Below are 26,378 nucleotides of genomic sequence, written 5' to 3' on the forward strand. Positions count from 1 at the left end.
AGAGAGAGAGAGAGAGAGAGAGAGAGAGAGAGAGAGAGAGAGACTTGTACTTAATTAAAAGCAATAACGATAACTCCATGAGAAGCAGAGGTCGCTCTTATCTTTGCTATTAAAGCCAAACCCCATGTTTGAATCACTCTTACGGGACCTCTGAGTAGAATCAGATAGAGCTGCTTACTGCTTCCTCCGTCAAACATTTGTTTCACTTACCATCCAGGCAAGCCTGTTTTTTCCCCATACTACACAGATATTCCTTTTTGTTTTCTGTTCTGGGTTAAGAGTTGTTGTCACCTGACAGGTTGGGAGTGTCCCAAGGCTTGTTCCATATTTCTCTTCTGTTCTTAAGTTCTCACTGACATATCTTTGAATCTTTAACTCAAAATTTAAGAATCTCTGTTTGAGCTGGGCAGTGGGGACACATGCCTTTAATCCTAGCACTTGGAAGGCAGAAGCAGGCAGATTTCTGAGTTCGAGGCCAGCCTGGTCTACAGAGTGAGTTCCAGGACAGCCCAGGTTGTACAGAGAAACCCTGTCTTGAAAAAATAAAAACCAAAACCCAAAACCAAAACCAAAACCAAAATAAAAAAATAAAATAAAAAAAGGAATCACTGTTTGAAGGTTTAATTGGCTTTGCACAGTTAGGCCGTCCATATTTACCATCACACTTAGCTACGTCTTACTATATTCTATTCACTCCCCATGGAAATACACAAACTCCAATTTCCAAGTGCTTAGGCCACAGTCTGTAGAGCTAAATTTGATCCCTTCACCTACGGTCTGAGGTTTAAACTCTGTGAACTTTCTCTTCAAAATATACTGAGAACCTGATTGCTTTTCATCACCTTTTCTGCACTGTGTAGTTGTTTTTGTTCAATGATAGTGATGATGTCTTAGCGTTTCTTATACTATGTCACATTCCATCTGTTCTCTTCAGTCCAGTGTCAATGTAGCAGTCCGTGGGAACTTAGAAGAAGTGCTGAAGCCTATGTTCAAAATCTTCCACTAATCATCTCTTTCACCCCAGCAAAGCCTAAGGTTTGTTTTTGTTTTGTGGGCCTGGTTAACAAACCAGGGCATTTGAGGTAGGGACTACACCATTGAGTAAAGATAAAGTGTAAGTATTCTGACCATTTGTCATTAATCTGATTTGAATCTAATTTTTTGTTGTTGTTGTTCTTGATTTTATCACAGGTATCCCTTCAGCACATGTCTTTTCTGTGCTATAACAGGGTATCGTAGACTGGGTAGTTTCTTTTAACTCATTTAGTTAATTGGTTCTGGAGGTTCAAGAGAATACCACTAGCATTCTTTTGATTTGTAATGGGTCTTTTATTGCTGTATCATGATCTGGCAGAGAATAACAAGTTCAGGGAAGCACAAGCGAATCAGAGAGAACATGCCTATGCAACAAAGTGTCTCCTGTGTAATGCTATTATTCCAACGGTCTGTCCATCTGCTCAGAGGGCTTATGTTGGAGAAGAGTAGTGTTCTTGTCACTGAGATTAAGTCTGAGGTATATAAGTCAAAGAAAAGTACCTGATGTTACTTTATGTCATAGCCTACTTATCCATGGTTCATAATTTTAAACCATTTCATTCTAGTTATACTTTTTAATGCATGGAAACAATATATCAGAGTGGGTGTGGGTGGGGCAGACTGAAGATGTAGCTTAATGGTAGAGTACTTGCTTCATATTTGTGAAGACTAAGATTCCATCCCCAGTTATAGAAAGCAACAACAATACCACCACCAACAAAGCTAAATACAAAACTTAGGGGAATACATGGATGATTGCTGTGTTTCTGGAGTTCTTTATGGTTCATCCAAGTTAGCATGTGACTATATTCTGATATGTTTATCTTTGTACTTAGACCTAGTTTTTAAATTGAAGATAGTTAAGAGTAAGGATGGTCCCTGAGAAATCCCCAGAATCTTGTCAAGGAAGTTGAGTCTCTGGTGTCCTCATAATACTCCTGATTCCTGGGCAGAAGAAGTACATGGCATAAAATGTGAAAGTGACTAATGCTGAAAACCTTTTGCTTCTTGGAATATGCTAAGAGGCTTAGCTTGACATTAATGGATAACTTCCTTTAAGGCACCTACACTCTGTTTAAGGTAAGATAGCTTGGATTCTTTGTGGTAATTCACTGAGTTACCCCAAATTCAACCTTTTTAGACCCAGTAATGGAAAGGTATAGCAGATGGGCTAATCTGCCTTCTGAAAACTCCAGAGAAAACCCTGGCTGTTCCCTATCTACTACAGCAGCTCAGTGGTGTGGTCATGTAAAGATGAATCAGATGCTATGCACTTGGTCTTTTATGTCATGGATTTGAGATAGCAATTTCATTAGTATTATTTGCTATGTACTAATTATATGCTTTGTGTGTGTGTGTGTGTGTGTGTGTGTGTGTGTTTGGGGGGGAAGGGGGTTGGAGTCTGGGTTCATTTGTGTTCTTAAAATAGTACCACTTCTGAAGTATTCTATAAGTTTTAGAAATTTATTTTTTACATATCCAGATTCCAGAAGGCACATAGTAGAGAGTTAATACACTTGGATGCCCAGTAAGAGCTGCTATTCATTTCCAGCACAGCATCTAATTGGTTTCTCAAGAGAGAGGAGACTCATGTTCTCACATGGTAGCTGATAAAAATATGAAGAATAGATGAACAGGCAGATGAGAACCAAGATTTCAGGTTAAAAATTATTATATGGCTCATTTTATATCCATGGGGAGATCCTAAATATAGTATAGTAGTACTATACTATCAATATAGTAGTCTTGATTTTAGAAGAGAATGAGAGCTAGAAACATCAATTCAGAAGAAAGCCACCTATATGCAGGACAAGCTGAGAGCTCCCACACAGCAGATGTACACAGAGAAGAACTTCGGGATTAGAAGACTGAAAAGAGAGCAGGGACCAGAAAAGAACCTGTGGTGGATCCTGAGGGACAGTCTAGAATGAGACCACTGGGAACCAAAGGAAAAAAACAGACATTTTCCTGAGGGGCTTGAGTTATCTGAATTGAAGAATAATAACCAACCTTGGGAATTTAATGCATTAAGATCCTCAGAAGATTATGTATCCAAAAATGCTATTATGTTCTTATGCTCACTTGCTATTGTGTTGTTTATTTATTTTATTTATTCATTTATTTATTTTTCAATATTGTTTTGGCTAAGAACTTCTTTCTGGTCTTGGGGTCTCAAAATACAGAAATGTCAGTTTCTTTAGTAGGGGATACATTGCTATGTAATGGTACCAAAGTGTCATAGGTGAATTTGTGGCATAAATAATAACATGTAGGGAAAGTTCATTTCCTTCCTCTTCTTTCTTGGCTTTTCAACCAACCTCGTGTTTCTGCAGTCACTGGTTAGTCAGTGGGAAAAAGAATAAACATCACAGTTCTTCAAGTACAGGTACAAAGGCTTCTAGAGAAAGCGTAAAGGTCAATGAGGCTGTAAAAGGGAAAACTACACAATTTACCAGCACCTTAAAGACAGCTGACTGGAAATCTGAGAAAGGATTTGGAAAATTCTATACTAGGTGGTGGTAGAAATTTTAATATACGCTTTCCAGTTTGTGCTCCATGTCACATTTCTATCTGATGTCTTTTAGAGCAGCAAAGGTAAAACACAAATATCCAGTTTGGTTGCCAGAAAATTTCAGAAAGGGAACTCTATTTTCAGTAGTGCACAAGACTAGGCAATGCTGGCAAGTTCCACAGAAGCTTTCACAGGAGAAGGCACGGGTCATTCTGATTCAATTCACTCAAGTGACATCTTGAAATCTCTGTCTGTATCCACCATTATAAGAACTGATTTTCAATTTTAAGCTTTACTAGTTGTTTCAAGAAGCCCCATGTCAACAGATGAGACATTAAATATGAAAAACTTGAAAATGTAAATATTTAAGTAATTTTTATCACAGACATATAGGAAGTAAGTGACAGACCGTAAACTTTCTGAATTCATGGCCTGTGACCCTTGTGCTCTCAGTGCTGATAATGAAGGCGATGGTCACATGGCCAGCAAATGAATCTACAATCTGACATAAGTCAGTGACAGGAACAAGCAATCAGTTGTTGACAAGGCTGAAAACTGCCACAGAAATGCCTTGTGTCCTGGTCTTGAACAGATAACTTTCAGATATAATTGCATTTTCTATCTTTTGGAGAAGCTTAAGCAACAGCAGAGAATCACGAGAAGGGAGACTTTGGTGACTACATACAATACAGCTCAGTGAATCAACAAACATGTTTTTAAAACATTTCACAAGTGGGACTTCAAGCCACTTTGTATGTAAATAATGGGCTCACAGTTCTCCTGATTGGGGATATTCAGATAGTGACTTACGTTACCAGTGATATACACTCTCAGAACTTCTTTGAATACATATATGCAAAGGGACACATAATAGACGATAAGAAAGCTTAGAATTGTCTTATCAAATCAGAAGGCCATAGAAAAAGAGTTTTAGGAAAGGTTGGCTTCTCTTTAAGTATACAGTTGCAAACCTCCTCCCCCTCACTGTTAGTATTAATTCCCTGAGAATATAGTGCCAGGAAGCTATTATTATTTGGAACATCCAAAGTCAAATCCAGCATAACTAGGTTATAGAGTAGTAAACGAAATAGGAATTTGGGAAATTATAAAATCTTGTTTAAATTCAGTACAGTCTGAAATTAAGACAAAAAAAAAAGAATTAGGTCCCTAGCTATAAAATCTGCTTAGCTGAATCCTTTCCTCTTGTCAACAACTGTGGTCAGCAGTGGAGGTTGGTATATAGGCATTGCTATATTCTTAGGAGAAGTGTTTCTCATACAAACCAAGGTGTCGCTCCTCTCCTGAGATAGAAAGAGTGTGAGGCAGGGGATTCTAGTAAGGGAGAGTTTATATCCATTTGACTGAAGTAGAAGGAGGCATGAGAGACAGAATTCTTCCACTGTGAATTTGTGTGACTCAAACTGTTCTGGATTGATTCCCTCAGAGCATGTCCTATGTCTTCTCCTTTGTTTCCATCCCTTCCTTCTGTCTTTCTTAGGATCTGTAGTTGAGAATGGTGGGCAGGACTCTGTGGAACTAACATTTTCTTAGCAATGATTACAACCTCTACAAGTGTCATGCGACTCTGTGTTCTGTGACCGAAGGTACCTTCCTGACTCTTCTGGAGTTCACAGGGTCTGGCTTCACTTCCACTTTTTAGTGTGCACCATAGGCAAGCACGTAGTAATTGCACTTCTGCTCTGGCATTTCCTGTGTGTTCCATGAGGCCTCTATGCTTCTAGGCAATTTACATCTACTTTAACCTGAGTCCTAACACTATTCTGATGATATTTTCGAGAATAAATCTCATTACTTAAGACTGTGCTGTGTATTTCTCATCTGGTGATACAAAATTGGGTGATATGGTATGTAGCACCTAGCTTGGTATGCAATGAAGCACATTTCATGTTTATTAATCAGAGGGTAAGTCCAAGAATTGTCTCTTCTATAAAACCATCTTTGTCTGTCTTCTCTGGTTCTATTTTGAAAACCAGTAGAGTCATTAACAAGAGTTTAAAAACACTTGCTGAGTGATTATTTAATCTCAGAGACTAAGAGCAAAGAAACTTGGAGAGCGTGATTTAATTTTGTTGTCTGTATACTACTGGGGTCTTTTGGTTGTTTGTCCTATTGAACATTATGTCTTATGTGCTAAAGTTCAAGATGTTCCTGGGTGTAAAGTCACACGTTCACAAGTTAACCCACCACTGTACCCCATCCCATCTGCTTGATTCATTCTTTCCTCTTCTTCAATTTTCACGGTGAATCTCACTTCCTCTGCTTGACTTCTCTGTTACCCAGACTCTCCATCCACTTAGCCCTGACTTTAACACCCACTACAGTTCTAAAATCCTGTAAATCCACAAGCACATGAACACCCATTCATTCATTTATTTACTTATCTCCTTGTTATTCATATGTAGTCAATCCATTTGTAGTCAGAGTCTGATAATGTTTCTAGTATTTGGTGTGTCAGTGAGCATTTAAATAAATAAGACAAAATGAATGGTATACTGGCAAACCCATGTGTTCATATGACTAGAACTTGTTAACAGTGGTTGTGAGAAAACAATTGTAGCTTTGGAAGTTATGGTGGTTTATGACCATTGTCTATCTTCATCTGCCAGAAATAGTGAGTGACTGCGTTGGAACATCATCTCACCTCAGGCTTTACATATGTGGTTATAGCTATAAAAAGATTAGCAAATCTGCCGTAACAGAATTCCCTATTTTTCTGCAGAATTAAGGAAAAGCCATTATATGTATGTATATGTATACATATATATTGACTATATTTGTACTATACCTTGGGAAAACTCATTGTGTGAATATCTCTCTCTAGGGTACTCTGTGGATAGACGTTATTGCTGTTAGTTTTGTTTGTTTGTTTGGGTTTTTTGTTTTGTTTTGTTTTGTTCGTTTTTCAAGAAAGGGGATCTCAGTATAGCCCTGGCTGTCCTGGAACTCACTCTGTAGACCAGGCTGGCCTTGAACTCAGAAGTCTGTCTGCCTCTGCCTCCCAAGTGCTGGGATTAAAGGCGTGCACCACCACTGCCCAGCTCTGTTAGTTCTCAGAGTAGTAGTTGAAACACTTTGCTTTAAGGAGAAACTGCCACTCCTCTCTTATAATCTCTGGATCCTATGAGAAGGGCTTAATTTTTTTGGATCAACTATAACAATAAGGACAAGATAACTAATATTTGTAATAGCATGCCAAACTGAGTGATCAATGCTTTATTTTTATGTCGTGCATAAATTATGTTTTGTCACAAAGAAGTAGCCCATCTTGCTGCATGCATGGCTTACCTCTTAACTTGAGTGTGAGGTCTCCACTCACAGTAGTAGTAGTGTGAGAATAAAACCCGTGTTTCATTTACAAGCAGTCAGTATAACATATAAACAGAATTGCTACATATTTACTTCAAGTCTATACATTTTATTTATACATATAACTCATTTTGAAATAAATGACTATAGATCGCTTATGAAAGTCTCTTACAAAATCTAAGTTTCCAATTATAATGATGTTTTTAGATTTTATGACCCCTCCCCAGTAAGATTGTTTTATTAAAATACTTAAATTATGAGACAAAAATGTACTCTTCTTTCTGTTTGGTTTGATTTGTTAAATTTTATTGCTTTTATAAGAATATTGTTTGAACTTGGCTGTGAAAAACAGGCAAGTATCTTATAAGATCTTCTGACTAATTAACATAGTTTGCATTTTGTTTAAGAAGGCTATAAACTGGCAGCAAGAAAATAGCTCAGTTGGTAAAGTAACTGTCATGCGACCATGAAGTCTTGAGTTTTGGATGCCCAGTACTCAGGAGAAGCCAGGCCATGTATACGTTTGAGCCCTCCCCCCATGCTGGGGAAGAGGGGGAGTTTGGGGAAAGAGGGCAGATCTCTCAAGTTCATTGGTCAGACAGCCTAGCTGAATTGGTAAATTCCAGGCTCAGTCAGAGGCCATGTCTAAAAAAATTAAGCTGGATGTGATCCAGTAAGATACTCCATGTCAACATCTGGCCTCTGTAAAGGCTTATGGACACTCATAGACACAGGGACGTGCACTAACATGTGGTAAATTAGTATCAACAGACATAGAAATATTTTATTTTTGTCATCCAAAGAAAAATGAAATATTTAACAATTTTTGCGTTAAAAATTGTGTTGGTTTAGTGTTAAAAATTAATAAATTCTCTGTGAATCATGAAGTACGTGATACCATGTGACTCAGTATTGAATCCCCCAGAGATGATCCTGGTGAATCTGGCCTGTTTAGCCAATAAGAATAAGATATAAAGAAGTATTCTTTGAAACAGCTTGGTCCAGGGATAGTTTGGTAAAAGCAGGACAGCATTATGTTGGATTTGTCCTTGCTAACCCTATGGACAGTGATCAAGCAAAGATGAACTCTTGGTCATGCTCTGAATTTGTGTCAATCCTCTAAGCACTTTGAAATCTATTCAAACTAAATTGTTAATAGGCAAAGCTTGATTGGCAGGTAGAGTCAAAGTTGCTAGGCTATTTATCACAATATAATCACAATATCTATATAATCCAAATGAAGTGCTAAGTCATTTAATTTTTCAATTACATACTGTAAAAAAAAAAAAAACCTTAGCAAGATGGATTTTGATATTCTATGGGCCCAAAGAAATAACACACAAGAAACAGAATTTATTAAATGTATCCTGACTGACATTGATCCATCTTAGTTGCTTTCGTTTTTGCTACAATGTGTGGAAATTGTGCAGTGTGCAAAGACCATGCCCCAGATCTGCAGCCCATCAGTTAGGAGCCACGCTCATATAGTGTGTGTACTGGTCTTATAAGCTGGTACAGTGTTTAAGATGCTTGCTGAAAAGCCAGATGGTTTGAGTTTGATCCCTGGGAAACATGACCTCTGATCTGCCAGTGCAAGGATCACACATATGAAACAAACAAATAAGTAGGTAATATATATGTAGATATAGGCATTGTTTATGGGGAATTCCTTTTTTTATTGGATATTTTATCTATTTACATTTCTTTTTTTTTTTGTCTTTTTTTTTTATTTGATATAATTTATTTACATTTCAAATGATTTCCCCTTTTCTAGCCCCCCCCCACTCCCCGAAAGTCCCGTAAGCCCCCTTCTCTTCCCCTGTCCTCCCTCCCACCCCTTCCCAGTTCCCCGTTCTGGTTTTGCCAATTACTGTTTCACTGAGTCTTTCCAGAACCAGGGACCACTCCTGCTTTCTTCTTGTATCTCATTTGATGTGTGGATTATGTTTGGGGTATTCCAGTTTTCTAGGTTAATAACCACTTATTAGTGAGTGCATACCATGATTCACCTTTTGAGTCTGGGTTACCTCACTTAGTATGATGTTCTCTAGCTCCATCCATTTGCCTAAGAATTTCATGAATTCATTGTTTCTAATGGCTGAATAGTACTCCATTGTGTAGATATACCACATTTTTTGTATCCACTCTTCTGTTGAGGGATACCTGGGTTCTTTCCAGCATCTGGCAATTATAAATAGGGCTGCTATGAACATAGTAGAGCATGTATCCTTATTACATGGTGGGGAATCCTCTGGGTATATGCCCAGGAGTGGTATAGCAGGATCTTCTGGAAGTGAGGTGCCCAGTTTTCGGAGGAACCGCCAGACTGCTTTCCAGAGTGGTTGTACCAATTTGCAACCCCACCAGCAGTGGAGGAGTGTTCCTCTTTCTCCGCACCCTCTCCAACACCTGCTGTCTCCTGAATTTTTAATCTTAGCCATTCTGACTGGTGTAAGATGAAATCTTAGGGTTGTTTTGATTTGCATTTCCCTAATGACTAATGAAGTGGAGCATTTTTTAAGATGCTTCTCCGCCATCCGAAGTTCTTCAGGTGAGAATTCTTTGTTTAACTCTGTACCCCATTTTTTAATAGGGTTGTTCGGTTTTCTGGAGTCTAACTTCTTGAGTTCTTTATATATATTGGATATTAGCCCTCTATCTGATGTAGGATTGGTGAAGATCTTTTCCCAATTTGTTGGTTGCCGATCTGTCCTCTTGACGGTGTCCTTTGCCTTACAGAAACTCTGTAACCTTATGAGGTCCCATTTGTCAATTCTTGCTCTTAGAGCATACGCTATTGGTGTTCTGTTCAGAAACTTTCTCCCTGTACCGATGTCCTCAAGGGTCTTCCCCAGTTTCTTTTCTATTAGCTTCAGAGTGTCTGGCTTTATGTGGAGGTCCTTGATCCATTTGGATTTGAGCTTAGTACAAGGAGACAAGGATGGATCAATTCGCATTCTTCTGCATGCTGACCTCCAGTTGAACCAGCACCATTTGTTGAAAAGGCTATCTTTTTTCCATTGGATGTTTTCAGCCTCTTTGTCGAGGATCAAGTGGCCATAGGTGTGTGGGTTCATTTCTGGATCTTCAATCCTGTTCCATTGATCCTCCTGCCTGTCACTGTACCAATACCATGCAGTTTTTAACACTATTGCTCTGTAGTATTGCTTGAGGTCAGGGATACTGATTCCCCCAGATTTTCTTTTGTTGCTGAGAATAGTTTTAGCTATCCTGGGTTTTTTGTTGTTCCAGATGAATTTGATAATTGCTCTTTCTAACTCTGTGAAGAATTGAGTTGGGATTTTGATGGGTATTGCATTGAATCTGTATAGTGCTTTAGGCAAAATGGCCATTTTAACTATATTGATTCTACCGATCCATGAGCATGGGAGGTTTTCCCATTTTTTGAGGTCTTCTTCCATTTCCTTCTTCAGAGTCTTGAAGTTCTTGCCATACAGATCTTTCGCATATTTGGTAAGAGTCACCCCAAGATACTTTATACTGTTTGTGGCTATTGTGAAGGGGGTCATTTCCCTAATTTCTTTCTCAGCCTGCTTATCCTTTGAGTATAGGAAGGCCACTGATTTGCTTGAGTTGATTTTGTAACCTGCCACTTTGCTGAAGTTGTTTATCAGCTGTAGGAGCTCTCTAGTGGAGTTCTTTGGGTCACTTAGGTAGACGATCATGTCGTCTGCAAATAATGATAGTTTGACTTCCTCCTTTCCAATTTGTATCCCTTTGACCTCCTTATGTTGTCGAATTGCCCGAGCTAGTACCTCAAGTACAATATTGAAAAGATAAGGAGAAAGGGGGCAGCCTTGTCTGGTCCCTGATTTCAGTGGGATTGCTTCAAGTTTCTCTCCGTTTAGTTTGATGCTGGCTACCGGTTTGCTGTATATTGCTTTTACTATGTTTAGGTATGGGCCTTGCATTCCTGTTCTCTCCAAGACTTTAAGCATGAAAGGATGCTGAATTTTGTCAAATGCTTTTTCAGCATCCAATGAAATGACCATATGATTTTGTTCTTTGAGTTTGTTTATGTAGTGGATTGTATTGATGGATTTCCGTATATTGAACCAACCCTGCATTCCCGGGATAAAGCCTACTTGATCATGGTGGATGATCGTTTTGATGTGTTCTTGGATTCGGTTGGCAAGAATTTTGTTGAGTATTTTTGCATCGATGTTCATAAGGGAAATTGGTCTGAAGTTCTCTTTCTTTGTTGGATCTTTGTGTGGCTTTGGTATCAGCGTAATTGTGGCTTCGTAGAAGGAATTGGGTAGTGTTCCTTCTGTTTCTATTTTGTGGAATAGTTTGAAGAGTATTGGTGTTAACTCTTCTTTGAAGGTCTGGTAGAATTCTGCACTGAAACCATCTGGTCCTGTGCTTTTTTTGGTTGGAAGACTTTCTATGACTCCTTCTATTTCTTTAGGCTTTATGGGACTGTTTAGATGGTCTAGTTGGTCCTGATTTAATTTTGGTATTTGGTATCTGTCAAGGAAATTGTCCATTTCCTCCAGATTCTCCAGTTGTGTTGAGTACAGGCTCTTGTAGTAGGATCTGATGATTTTTTGGATTTCCTCAGTTTCCGTTGTTATGTCTCCCTTTTCATTTCTAAGTTTGTTAATTTGGATACTTTCTCTGTGCCCTTTGGTCAGTCTGGCTAAGGGTTTATCTATCTTGTTGATTTTCTCAAAGAACCAGCTCCTAGTTTTGTTGATTTTTTGTATGGTTCTCTTTGTTTCTACTTGATTGATTTCGGCCCTGAGTTTGATGATTTCCTGCCTTCTACTCCTCCTGGGTGAAATAGCTTCTTTTTGTTCTAGGGCTTTCAGGTGTGTCATTAAGTTGGTAATGTATGCTCTCTCCATTTTCTTTTTGGAGGCACTCAGGGCTATGAGTTTTCCTCTTAGCACTGCTTTCATTGTGTCCCATAGATTTGGGTATGTTGTGTTTTCATTTTCATTGTGTTCTAAAAAGTCTTTAATTTCTTTCTTTATTTCTTCCTTGACCAAGGTGTCATTGAGTAGAGTATTGTTCAATCTCCACGTGTTTGTGGGTTTTCTGTTGTTTCTGTTGCTATTGAAGACCACTTTTATTCCATAGTGATCAGATAGGAGGCATGGGATTAGTTCTATCTTTTTATATTTGTTGAGGTCTGTCTTGTGACCAATTATATGGTCGATTTTGGAGAAGGTACCATGAGGTGCTGAAAAAAAGGTATATTCTTTTGTTTTAGGATAGAATGTTCTATATATATCAGTTAAATCTAATTGGTCCAAAGCTTCAATTAGTTTCATTGTGTCCTTGTTTAGTTTCTGTTTTCCTGATCGGTCCATTGAGGAAAGTGCAGTGTTGAAGTCACCAACAATTATTGTGTTAGGTGCAATGTGTGCTTTGAGTTTTAATAAAGTTTCTTTTATGAAAGAGGGTGCCCTTGCATTTGGAGCATAGATGTTCAGGATTGAGAGTTCTTCTTGTTGTATTTTTCCTTTGACCAGCAAGAAGTGTCCCTCAGAGTCTCTTTTGATGACTTTGGGTTGAAAGTCAATTTTATCTGATATTAAAATGGCTACTCCAGCTTGTTTCCTGAGACCATTTGCTTGTAAAATTGTCTTCCAGCCTTTTATTCTAAGGTAGTGTTTGTCTTTGACCCTTAGGTGTGTTTCCTGTAAGCAGCAAAATGTAGGGTCCTGTTTACGTATCCAGTCAGTTAGTCTGTGTCTTTTTATTGGGGCATTGAGTCCATTGATGTTAAGAGATATTAAGGAATAGTGATTGTTACTTCCTATCATTTTTGACGTTATTTTTTAAATTTGATTGCTTAACTTATTTGGGTTTGATGAAAGATTACTATCTTGCTTTTTTCAGGGTGGAGTTTCCCTCCTTGTATTGGTGTTGTCCTCCTATTATCCTTTTTAGGGCTGGGTTTGTGGATAGATATTGGGTGAACTTGGTTTTGTCGTGAAATATCTTGGTTTCTCCATCTATGGTGATTGAGAGTTTTGCTGGATATAGTAGTTTTGGTTGGCATTTGTGTTCTCTTAGAGTCTGCATGAGATCTGCCCAGGACCTTCTAGCCTTCATAGTCTCAGGTGAAAAGTCTGCTGTGATTCTGATAGGTCTTCCTTTATATGTTACTTGGCCTTTTTCTCTTACTGCCTTTAGTATTCTTTCTTTGTTTAGAACATTTGGTGTTTTGATTATTATGTGACGGGAAGTATTTCTGTTCTGGTCCAGTCTGTTTGGAGTTCTGTAGGCTTCTTGTATATTCATGGGCATCTCTCTCTTTAGGTTAGGGAAGTTTTCTTCCATAATTTTATTGAAGATATTTGCTGGCCCTTTAAGTTGTAAATCTTCACTCTCATCTATGCCTATAATCCTTAGGTTTGGTCTTCTCATTGTGTCCTGGATTTCCTGGATATTTTGGGTTACAAGCTTTTTGCACTTTGCATTTTCTTTAACTGTTGAGTCCATGGTTTCTATGGAATCTTCAGCATCTGAGATTCTTTCTTCTATCTCTTGTATTCTGTTGTTGATATTTGCATCTCTGTCCCCTGATTTCTTCCCAAGGCTTTCTATCTCCAAAGTTGTCTCCCTTTGAGTTTTCTTAGTTGTTTCTACTTCTGATTTTAGATCCTGGATGGTTTTGCTTAGCTCCTTCCCTTGCATGTTTGTGTTTTCCTGTAATTCTTTAAGAGATTTTTGTGTTTCCTCTTTCATGAGCTCAGCCTGTTGACCAAAGTTCTCCTGTATTTCTTTAAGAGATTTTTGTGTTTCGTCTTTCATGACCTCAGCCTGTTGAGCAAAGTTCTCCTGTATTTCTTTAAGTGTTTTTTGCATTTCCTCCTTGTTGGCTTTTGTATTCTCCTGGATTTCTTTCAATGATTTTTGTGTTTCCCTTGCAAGGGCTTCTAACTTTTGATCCATTTTCTCCTCAATGACCTTCATGTGTTCCTGTACCAGCATCATGACCAGTGATTTTAAATCCAAATCTTGTTTTACTGGTGTGATGGGGTATCCAGGACTTGCTGGTAGAGGAGAATTTGGTTCAGATGTTGCCATATTGCCTTGATTTCTGTTAGTGACGTTTCTGCGTTTGCCTTTTGCCATCTAGCTCTCACTGGTGTTACTTGGTCTTGTCAGTGCTGGACTCACCAGTGCAAGCTGCCCCTTCCCCGTTGGCCTCTGGTGCACAGTTTACACTCTGCGCTGCCTATAGACAGGGTGCTGTTTTCCAGGCTGTTCAGATCCCAAAGCAGGCACCTGAAGGCTCCCGCTGGGGCCCGCAGGATTTATCGGAGCACACCGACTTTTCCCAGCTGGCCGCCCGGAAGCCCCCACTAGCCTCTTGAGGGACCTGGAGATGTGGCGGCCACCCAGGCTGATCTGAAGCGGAGAGATTTGAGCTGGGGGCTTCTGCCTGAGGCCTTGCCCCAGATTGTGTCTGTGGACCAGGTGGAACCCGTGTGCACCCCCAGGGAGCTCCGAAGGTGAATGTTGCTGTGACCTCCCCTGTGCTCCGCTCACTCCGCTGGGCAGCCGATTTCCCCAACCGGGCTGGCGCACACTAGGTTAGCCTTGTCGCCTGGGCCCTGAGTCCAGGCAAACGCCTGGGAGGCCAAGGTCCGAGCAAAGTTCCCCTAGGGCTATGTCTGTTATTTGGGTCCGCCAGGTGACCCGGATGGCGGGCGTGCGCGTCCGCGCTCCGCGAAAGCACCGGTAGAGTCTGTTGTGCTAATAACCTCCTGGGCTGGTTGACACACAGATGGCCCACCAAGCCGCCCAGTTCTTGGGGTCAGTCCTGTGCCTTTTGGGGCCTAGACCCCCGTTTTGTTAGCCTCAGGCTACGCTTGTTAGCAGTCTCTGCCCTCCCGAGCACTCTGGCTCCTGTAGGCAAAATGGCGGCGCGTGCACCGGCCGGGGCAAAAAAAAAAAAAAACTCCTGGCTGGGTTGGCGCCCCGATGGCCACTCGAACAGCCCAGGGCCTGGGTGCAGGCCAACGCCCGTCTGGCTCAGACCCCTGCGGTGTTGGGCCTAGGATTATGTTTGTGTACCTCAGTCTGACCGATCTCTGGAGCCCGGGATCAAGATGGCGGTGAGTCTCTCCTGACTGGCGGGCAGCCGAGTTCTGAAGTGGCTTCCGTGCAGCGAAAGGCTCCGCAGAACCGCAGTTGCTTGCCGCCAGGCTGGTCAGCGAAGGTCAGTGGTCGTGGGCGCAGGGCCTAACTGGACCCTGTGTCGCCTTGGTTCCACTGCTGATGGCCCTTCAGCTGGAGCAGCCACTGCTACCGCCGCCGCGCCGCCGCCGCTGCCGCCATCTATTTACATTTCAAATGTCATCGCCTTTCCCAATTTCCCCCCAGAAACCCTCTATCCCATCCTCCCTCCTCCTGATTCTATAAGGGTGTGCCCCCACCCACCCACTCAACAACTCCCACCTCCCTGCCTTCTCATTCCCCTGCACTGGGGCATCTAGCCTTCACAGGATCAAGGGCATCTCCTCCTATTGATGCCAGATAAGGCCATCCTTTGCTACATATGTGACTGTAGCCATGTGTCCCTCCATGTGTACTCCTTGGTTGGTGGTTTAGTCCCTGGGACCTATGGGGTATCTGGTTGGTTGATATTGTTGTTCCTTCTATGGAGTTGCAGACCCCTTCAGCTCCTTCAGTCCTTCCTCTAATTGCTCCATTGGGGTCTACTTGCTCAGTCTGATGGCTGCATCTACATCTGCCTTTGTCAGGCTCTGGCAGAGCCTCTCAGGAGACAGCTATATCAGTCTCATGCCAGCACGCACTTCTTGGCATCCACAGTAGTGTCTGAGTTTGGCAACTGTATATGGAATGGATCCCCAAGTGGGGCAGTCTCTGGATGGCCTTTCCTTCAGGCTCTGTTCTATACTTTGTCTCCATATTTGCTCCTGTGAGTATTTTGTTACCCCATCTATGAAGGGTCTTCCTTCTTCTTGAGCTTCATGTGGTCAGTGAATTGTATCTTGTGTATTCCAATATTTTGGGCTAATATCCACTTATCAGTGAGTGCATACCATATGTCTTAGTCAGGGTTTCTATATGTTCTTTTGTGATTGGGTTACCTCATTCAGAATGATATTATCTAGTTCCAACCATTTGCCTAAGAATTTCATGAATTCATTGTTTTTAATAGCTGAGTAGTACTCCATTGTGTAAATGTACCACGTTTTCTGTATCCATTCCTCTGTTGAGGGACATCTGGGTTCTTTCCACCTTCTGGCTATTATAAATAAAGCTGCTATGAACATAGCAGAGCATGTGTACTTGTTATATGTTGGAGCATCTTTTAGATATATACCCAGGAGTGGTATAGCTGGTTCCTCAGGTAAAATTCCTTTTCTATATATGGCTTCAAGAAATCAAGAAGGAAAACATGGATTCTAAAAAGTGGGGAGGCAATTTCTCACTTGGAAACTAAAACATTCTGAAAGAATGAACATATACGGTGATCATGACAACTTTGGCTTAGTGTAAAGTGAATTATAATTTATCCAGAAAATCTTCAAATCATAATAAACAAGTACTGCACAATCTATTAAACAAAAGTATTTATTTGGAGAAATGCTGCTCTTAGCTTAGCGGAGCTCATTTACCAAGTTTTGTGTCCTAATTCTGACTCCTGGTCTGTCTCTGGCATTGTGAGGGCTATGCCACACACCTCACAACCTTCAAGTGTGTACAGCATTGTGCTGGTGGCACCTGGCCAGTGCTCACTTTGATCTTTTGAAGGTGGCATGAGCCCTTCGTTTTATGCCTGTGTTGTGTTTTGATTCAACCTGAGCTGTAACCTGAAGTCCTCTCTTCTCTCTAGGGTACTTTTCTACACTGAAGTGAGTCTGAGCTGCTTCCTGCAGCCCCTAAAGCTTTCTCTCCGCTGTCTCTCTCCTCCTGTCTTTTCTTACTCACAGACCCTTCATCTGTTGATTCTCTTTTTCTCATGTCAATCAAGAGCAGTTTCTTTCTGCACTGCTCAAGCTCATGGGTAATGCAGCCCAACTATACAGAATTCTCTAGTTATCAGCCCTGGTCACTGGGCTTTGTATCACAGGCTGCCTTCTTGCCCGTTTTTGTTTTGTTTTGTTTTTTGTTTTTTTAAATAGCCCTACAGGTTACTTTGCTAACAGCTTGAAAATTCTCTAAGGTTTCAAAGCACATTTTCTCTATCTCTTCATCTAAATGTCTAAAACATTGCCATGCCAGCAATGGGTGTTGGGCATATTGTTCCACTGTGAATCATTTTGAGAGTTCACTTAAACAAAAGCTGCTGAATCATTTTTCTCTCAGTCGAATGATTTTCATCTCACATGCCGAGAGAGATTCCATTCATGCAAGCAGGCATCTTTTGGCTTTGTTTCTTTAAAAAATAATACAGACAGAACCCCTGACACAACCTACAAAAATGACCTCGTTCATGTGGCTGACCCAAGTTCCTTGGCTGTGTTTTGCAATAGTTTTATATATTGCCTCAAGAAAAGTAAGCTACTGCTGAAATGAGCAACATGTACCTCTGCTGGTTAGTCAGCCCTCTTGTTCCGGAAGCAGCGACTTCCACGCTGGCTCATGTACATCCGCAAGCTGCAAGGGGAAGTTTTAGGCAAAGTGTCTCTGCCGGTGTTCAACATGCGTGTCCCACATAACCACATGGTGCTTACAAAACCACCTATATCCGTTCTCATACATTATGTCTAGCCATCTTCGCATTCATCATTACTGACAGTTTTTTTTTAAAGCCTCTGAGTCCTTTTGTGGTAATGTGAGATGTGGTAGTTTGGGAGAAAGACCAATGCCACTTTAAAGGCAAACACTTCCAACGTAATGTTTACATACCACCAAAAAGAGTTCCTTCAAGACATGACTGTGCCCTGCACCACACTTCCAGTTATTGAAAGGTAGGGGTGTCTCTTCATCTTCTTGAGCACAGGGCCTGGGAACTTGCAGGCACTGAAGAAATGTTCACTTAGGCAATGTTTAAAAAAGGATAAAGATATGAAGGGGGCATATCTGGGAAGCAGAGAAATCAACAGCAGTCCTATAACCAAAAACAAAAAAACAAAAAACAAAAAAACAATTGACAAATATTTGCAAAGCACCTGTATGTAAGCCCTGCACTTCAGAAACTAAGAAGGGACACGTGGTGGTATAGCACCCTTTACATTTTCTTTATAACCTAACTGAAAATGAAAGCAAGTAAGATAAAAACAGAAAAAAGAATTTTATTTGTTCTTCTGTTTCCTTTACTGAGTACAGGTCTTACAAAGATGCTCTTACAATGTGGAGTATATATTGCCATAGATAGAACAAGCTGGTATTGTGTTTAGCTTTTATTTATTTATTTACACTCCAGATTTTATTTCCAGACAGTCACACGCTGACTGTTCCACATCCCATGCCTCCTCCCCACCCCTGTCTCCACGAGGAGGATGTCCCCACCACCCAGCCCCCACCCAACCAGACCTCTAAACTCCCTGGGGCCTCCAGTCTCTGCAGTATTACGTGCATCTTCTCTGACTGAACATAGACCCAGCAGTCCTCTGCTGTATATGTGTTAGGGGCCTCATTATCAGCTGGTGTATGCTGCCTGGTTTGTGGTCCAGTGTCTGAGAGATCTTAGGGGTCCAGGTTAAATGAGACTGCTGGTCCTCCTAGAGGGTTGCCCTCCTCCTCAGCTTCTTCCAGCCTTTCCCTAATTCAACCACAGGGGTCAGCAGCTTCTATCCATTGGTTGGTTGCAAATATCTGCATCTGATTCTTTTAGCTATTTGTTGGTTCTTTCGGAGGGCAGTGATGATAGGTCACTTTTTGTGAGTTTCAGTAATAGAGTCAGGCCTTTGGACCTCCCTTTGAACTGGATCCTATTTTTGGTCTATTACTGAACCTTCTTTTCCTCAGACTCCTCTCCATTTCCCTCCCTGCAGTTTTTTTTCAGACAGAAACAAACATGGGTCAGCGTTTTGAGTGTGGGATGGCAAAACCCCCTCCCCCACCATGTTTAGCTTCTTTTTAAAAACAATTTTATCAAAAATTAATTGTTTTATTTATTTACATCCCACATGCTGTCCCTTCCCTGTCACTCCAGGTCAGTAGACATTGGTCTTCCTCTGGGTTTGCCATCCCCTTCAGTTCCTTCAATCCTTCCCCTAACTCTTCCATAGGGGTCCCTGACCTTCGTTCAATGCTTGGCTGTATGTATCTGCATCTCTCTCAGTCAGTTGTTGGGTAGAGCCTCTCAGGACAGCCATGGTAGGATCCTGTCTGCAAGCACATGTGTTTAGCTTCTTTAATGCTTGAAAAACTATACATCCTTCATGTCTCTGTTCAGCTGTCTGTCTCTTGTTGAACTACAGCTGGCAAGAAGGGATCAAAATTTCTCCCTTCCCACTCTCCATTTCTTTTCTTTCTTCTAATCGAGACAGTCTCAGGCTAGGTTCAAAATTCTGATGTAGCTGAGGATAATCTTGAACTCCTGACCTTCTTGCCTCTGCCACCAAAGTTCCAGATGTTTTTGGTGGTAGCATCCGCCCCTACACCAGGCTTGGATCAGCATATCTGTATAGTCATAACTAAGATTGCACATACAGCTACAGTCTTTAAACAGGGTGCATGGGCTCCTCTTTCAAGCTGCCATCAGGTACATACACATGGACCTGTACATCATCACCTGGGCACACACACCCCGTGTTGATGAAGTCAAGGATAAGTTTGGAATGTGAAAGTTTATGGAGAGTAGGTAACACATTCATTTAATCAAGGATACATGGGTTAGACATGTACTATATAAACTATAAGGAAATTATGTTGGATTTTATATGTGTATTCCTCTCCTTTGTTGTGTTTATAGCTTTAAGTACATTATGTCTGTTTATCCTTATTTGTTAAACAACATCACTAGACAGTCACTAAAGCTACTTTTAAGCTTCACTGGTTAGTTAACCTTTGACCTCAAAGAAATAGAAGGAGATGGGACCTGAGAAAACAGGGCATTTGAAGGAAGCAAAGAGATGTCAAATCAGTGTCATCTGTTCTTCTTAGGTATGTTTATAGTTTACAGGCTCTTTTTTTTCACTCTTTACCGTCACACCACAGGAAGTAGTTTTGTTTTCCTGAGTTATAGGTGAAAGGCAGGGCATTGTAGTTCAAGTGTATCTTGCAGAGGCAGAGTATACAGTTTTCTTTCCCTGACCTGGGATGTGAGATATTTTGAAATGCCATACTGATTTGGGTGCCTTTGCTTTCATAAGAAACTAGATTAGGAACAAAATCAAGTTTCACATCAAGTCTGAACCATTGGATTAGACTTGGAATGCAATGAAAATTTAACAGCTATAACAAATATAAGTACTTTTACTTATAACATGTACTTAATAAATAGAAACATTTCTTTGTATTGTTTTAAAATCATTGTATTTGTGAGTTAATGAGACAAGGCTTAGGGTTTAAGAGGACTGGCTGATCTTCCCGGAACCCCCATGGTATTTCACACCAGCTGTTATTTCAGTTCTAGGACATTGTGTAACACTTTTTTGGCCTCCTTGGATACCAGCCACACATGTGGTGCACAGATATACATGCAGACAAAACTCTCATACACATAAAGTAAATAAATAAGTTAATTAAAATAATTGCATTTATATACTTTACTGGATGCATTTATAACTGTAGAAATTACCAGTTACAGGGTACTTATGTACCTGTATCTTTATACCTATGTGTGCATGTCTCTATCAAATCATAAACATATGTTTTTAAGTTTTACAGTTTATAAAACCACTTATGCACATTCTCAAACACTATGTCTAGTCATTTTCTTAATCAATATTTAAATAATTCAAATAATAGAGAAGGTATTTCACAAACAGTGATGAGAATCACCCAGCACATTATATGAATCAGGAAGAGTCATCATAGCAAAAAGACTCTGACCTAAATTTTAACAGTCATTGAATGTATTTAAATGAAGCTTAACATCCCTCTTTGGTTTCCAAAGTCCTAATACAGGGTGGAATAATAAACTCTTTTGTTCTAAGAGAGCATGGAATTCTGGAGAAGAAGGAAAAAATACTTCTGTAAATTGTTAATTAAGACCAAATATCGTTATATAAGAATGGATATCATTAACTCATTCAACACAGGCAGAAACCTAGCATGGCTGCCCTCTGAGGGTCCCAACAAGCAGCTGAACTAGTTAGATGCAGATATTTGCACCCAAACAGTGGACAGAAGCTGCTGACCCCTGTGGTTGAATTAAGGGAAGGGTGGAAGAAGCTGAGGAGGAGGGCAACCCTGTAGGAGGACCAGCAGTATCAATTAACCTGGACCCCTGAGATCTCTCAGATACTGGACCACAAACTAGGCAGCATACACCAGCTGATATGAGGCCCCTAACACATATACAGCAGAGGACTGCTAGGTCTGTGTTCAGTCAGAGAAGATGCACATAATACTGCAGAGATTGGAGGCCCCAGGAAGTTTAGAGGTCTGGTTGGGTGGGGGCTTGGTGGTGGGGACATCCTCGTGGAGACAGGGTATGGGGAGGAGGTATGGGATGTGGAACAGTCGGAAGGTGGACAGTTGAGAATAAAATCTGGAATGTAAATAATGTCTGCAAGCTCAACTAGGGGTCTCCATCTTGGTGACTGGTAGACCCCTTCATACTGGACATCTGCAGAATAAAATGATCTTTGCTTTTGCATACTACTTGGGTCTAGGGTATCATTCTTCAGTGAATCATGGATGCTTATGTTACAACACAGTTCTTGTTTCTATGGCTCATGAAACATCCTGGAAGAGGGTGTGGGAAGACTGTAAGAGCCAGAATACCAGGAAGTCTGCTCTAAGACTCTTTCTCTTAGAAATGGCTAAATATCAAGACCATGACAATGACATTATCAGTAGGCATGTTAATGTGGAAGGAGGAAATCTCCTACATAAAAAACTCAGGCCATGCTGCTGAAGGAGAATTATCCTGTCCCAGGGATAGGACCTCTCGTGATTGTCCAACACAAAGTAGTCATCTCTGAAACCACATATACATAAAAAGCAAAAACAGACACAGCAGTTTTTATGTATATGTATGTGTATGTGTGTATATGTGTATGTATATGTGTGTGTATATGTGTGCATGGTGTGTGTGTGTGTATGTGTGTGTGTGTGTGTGTGAGTAGTAGTAGTAGTAGTAGTAGTAGTAGTAGTCATAGTAGTAATCAAAGAAAAAGTGGCTATCAGTTTGCTAGTTGTTGGTTTCAGACAGGGGCATGAAAGTGGACTCAGTCATCTTTAAAGGAATGTCCGCTGGGAGTTTGACCATGTCCAGTGAGTATATGGGCAAAACAATTGTACTTGATATACTTCTTTTTGAGGAGTGGGGACTGTGGACCTAGAAGAAATGGGGTGAGAGTATGATCAGGATGCATTGTAAAAAATTTCCAAATAATCAATAAAAATGCTTCGTCGAATAAAAAAGAAAGAAAGATAGATGATCATAAGCTAGACAGCAGTGCAGCTAGAAAATAGCATTCTGAATCTTCTCTCTGTGTTTCTTGACTGGAAATGAATTTCAAGGTCTGAGATTGTGCTTGCAGAATAGCAAGTATATCTGCCTTCAAGTTCTTTCCTTGAATTCCTACTTTGAGTTCCCTAAACAGTGGACTGTTTAGAGTTGTAAGCCAAATAAACACTTTCCTCCTCTTAAAAATAATAAAATGAAAAATTCAAGTGTTCAAATTTTATGAGTTTATTGTACAGTAATTTGCTTTGAAAAAAAGGAACAAGGACTTCTCTTTTCAGAGATATTCAAAATGGGCATCTGGCACTGTTCTAAAGATATTGGAAGAATATTACTAATGTTGGTATAGCTTGCTACTTCTTAAGACTGGTTGGTTGGTTGGTTAACTTGCAGTTAGAAGAATGTCTGTGATGCTCTTATACATGTATGTGCATGTGTACACACAGATGCATGTATATATATATGTAAATGAATTATTACATTTAATGTATTCATTTTTATGTGTTAATTAATTTTATATTCTTAAGTATTTGAATCCAATGTACAGGCTTGAAGTCAAGCATCTAATCTCTAGTAGTAATTAAATGATTAAATTGTTCTAAGGGTAGTTTAGAGCACTTTAGTATAAACTTCAGTATTTCAAAGAATTATGATATGTTATTAAAACTTACTTCACTGTCCTGCCTCCTGGAGTTTGGGTGCAGGAAGTCTGGAGTAGCATCTAAGATTTACATTCCTCAAAAGCTCCCTCCTGGGCTACTTTGATTCAGGTACTACACTGATCTGGATAGGCCTGAGATGTTGATACTAAAAATCAAAATGCTCTCTTTTTGGTATTCAGCTTTTAGCTATAGTTGAGAGGATGGAATTGGATAGGCCTGAGATGTTGATACTAAAATTCAGAATGTTCTCTTTTTGTTATTCAGCCTTTAGCTGTAGATGAGAAGATGGAATTCATTCTTTTTCTTTGATGCATTCCTGCCTGAATTTAACTCAGAGAATTATTTTGAGTATTTTTATTCCAAACAGTATCAAATATTTTGAATGAAATATATGCTTTATGCCTTAAAAGAGATAGCTGGAGACTCTCAAGTACATCAAAAAGGCAGTTTTTACATCAAATAAGCATGCAAATGTTAATCATAATAAAAGAGAAGATAATGAAAATAAGAGATAATCCAAAAAGTGATATTTATGCAATAAGAAACTTTCTGAACAAAGAAGTTCTCTAAATCCATACAAATAATTCATAACATGGCCTAAACTCTTCCATACATAGTACAAACCCAATTTCTTTGCTGGATTTTTGAAAAAATAATCTCCTGAAAAATATTACTGAAACATTATTTTATTTTCAACTCTTCTTTCACAGACTCTAATTTTTTCATGTATGAAATAACACACCCAGAGAGCTGCTGAAGGAGAGAAGCCCCACGGCCATATTTGCTGCCTGCTAGGACAGAAGAGGATCACTAGGTACTGTATCACCCTGAGCTTTAGATCTCTGGTGGTGCAAACCGCCAGGGGTCTGCCTGTACTCAGGAACTGAGCACATAGGAGGTTTGTCTGCCAGCCTGCTGGGTGCAGGGCCTGTGTCATGCCCAGAGAACTGCTGAAGGAGAGAAGCCCCACGGCCATATTTGCTGCCTGCCAGGACAGAAAAGGGTCACTAGGTTCTGAACTTTAGATTTCTGGTGGTGCAAACCTCCAGGAGTCTGCCTGCACTCAGGAACTGAGCACATAGGTGGTTCATCTGCAAGCCAGTCCATCGCAGGACCTGTGTCCTATGTGAGAATCAACAGAGTGATCCCTACCACACCATCTTTGCTCCATAATAGAGCAGACAGAGAACACCTGGTTGACCTTGACAATGTAAGTATAACATTGCTTGAGGCAAGACTGAGAAGGGCTCCAAAGGCACAAAAGAGGAAGGCAGCATATCAGTAATCTATGCCAGAAGAAACCCAGTATCCAGTGGTGCAAAGATAATCTTAAAGATACACAGTAGTACACCAGCCAGTGACAATAAGACCATCTAACTCCTGGGAGAACCAGATGGCTAAAGGCAAACATAGGAACATTACTAACAGAAACCAAGGCATTATGGCAGCATCTGAACCCAATTCTCCAACAATAGCAAGTCCTGGATACCCCAACACCCCAGGAAAAACAAGATTTGGATTTAAAATCACTGGTCATGATGCTGGTACAGGAACACATGAAGGACATACTTAAAGAAATTCAGGAGAAAATGGATCAAAAATTAGAAGTTGTTACAAGGGAAACACAAAAATCATTGAAAGAAATTCAGGAGAATACAAAAGCCAATAAGGAAGAAACGCAAAAATCACTTAAAGAAATACAGGAGTAAAAAATAAAAAAATAAAAAAATAAAAATAAATAAAATAAAAAAAAGAAATACAGGAGAACTTTGATCAACAGGCAGAAGTCATGAAAGAGGAAACACAAAAATCTCTTAAAGAATTAGATGAAAACACAAACAAGCAAATGATGGAACTGAGTAAAAACTTCCAGGATCTAAAAACAGAAGTAGAAACAACTAAGAAAGCACAAAGGGAGAAAACTTTGGAGATAGAAAACCTTGGGTTTTCTATCTTGGGAAGAAATCAGGGACCATAGATGCAAATATCAACAACAGAATACAAGAGATAGAAGAAAGAATCTCAGATGCCGAAGATACCATAGAAACCATGGACTCAACAGTTAAAGAAAATGCAAAATGCAAAAAGCTTGTAACCCAAAACATCCAGGAAATCCAGGACACAATGAGAAAGCCAAATCTAAGGATTATAGGCATTGATGAGAGTGAAGATTTACAACTTAAAGGGCCAGCAAATATCTTCAACAAAATTATGGAAGAAAACTTCCCTAACCTAAAGAGAGAGATGCCCATGAATATACAAGAAGCATACAGAACTCCAAACAGACTCGACCAGAACAGAAATGCCTCCTGTCACATAATAATCAAACCCCCAAATGTACTAAACAAAGAAAGAATACTTAGGGCAGTAAGAGAAAAAGGGCAAGTAACATATAAAGGAAGACCTATCAGAATTACACCAGATTTCTCACCAGAGACCATGAAAGCTAGAAGATCCTGGGCGGAGCTCATGCAGACTCTAAGAGAACACAAATGCCAGCTGAGACTACTATACCCAGCAAAACTCTCAATTACTATAGATGGAGAAACGAAGATATTCCATGACAAAACCAAATTTACACAATATCTTTCTACAAACCCAGCCCTACAAAGGATAATAGGGGGAAACACCATTACAATGAGGGAAACTATTCCCTGGAAAAAGTAGGATATTAAGCTTCTTTCATCAAACCCAAAGAAGATAACCACACACGTATAAAATTAAAATCAAAAATGATAGGAAGCAATAACCACTAATCCTTAATATCTCTTAACATCAATGGACTCAATTCCCCAATAAAAAGACATAGACTAATTGGCTGGATAAGGAAACAGGACCCTACATTTTGCTGCATACAGAAAACACACCTCAGTGTCAAAGACAAAAACTACCTTAGAGTAAAAGGCTGGAAGACAATTCTACAAGCAAATTCCTATGGTCTCAGGAAACAAGCCGAAGTCGCCATTCTAATTTCAGATAAAATTGACTTTCAACCTAATGTCAACAAAAGAGACATGGAAGGTCACTACTTGCTGGTCAAAGGAAAAATCCAACAAGAAGAACTCTCAGTCCTGAACATCTATGCCCCAAATACAAGGGCGCCCTCATTCATAAAAGAAACTTTACTAAAGCTCAAAGTACACATTGCACCTAACACAATAATTGTGGGTGACTTCAACACTCCACTCTCACCAATGGACCGATCAGGAAAACAGAAACTAAACAGGGAGACAGTGAAACTAATTGAAGTTTTGAACCAATGGGAGTTAACAGATTTGTATAGAACTTTTCACCCCAAAGCAAA

The sequence above is a fragment of the Apodemus sylvaticus genome, chromosome 12 (genome assembly GCF_947179515.1).
Source record: "Apodemus sylvaticus chromosome 12, mApoSyl1.1, whole genome shotgun sequence".
NCBI lineage: Eukaryota > Metazoa > Chordata > Mammalia > Rodentia > Muridae > Apodemus > Apodemus sylvaticus.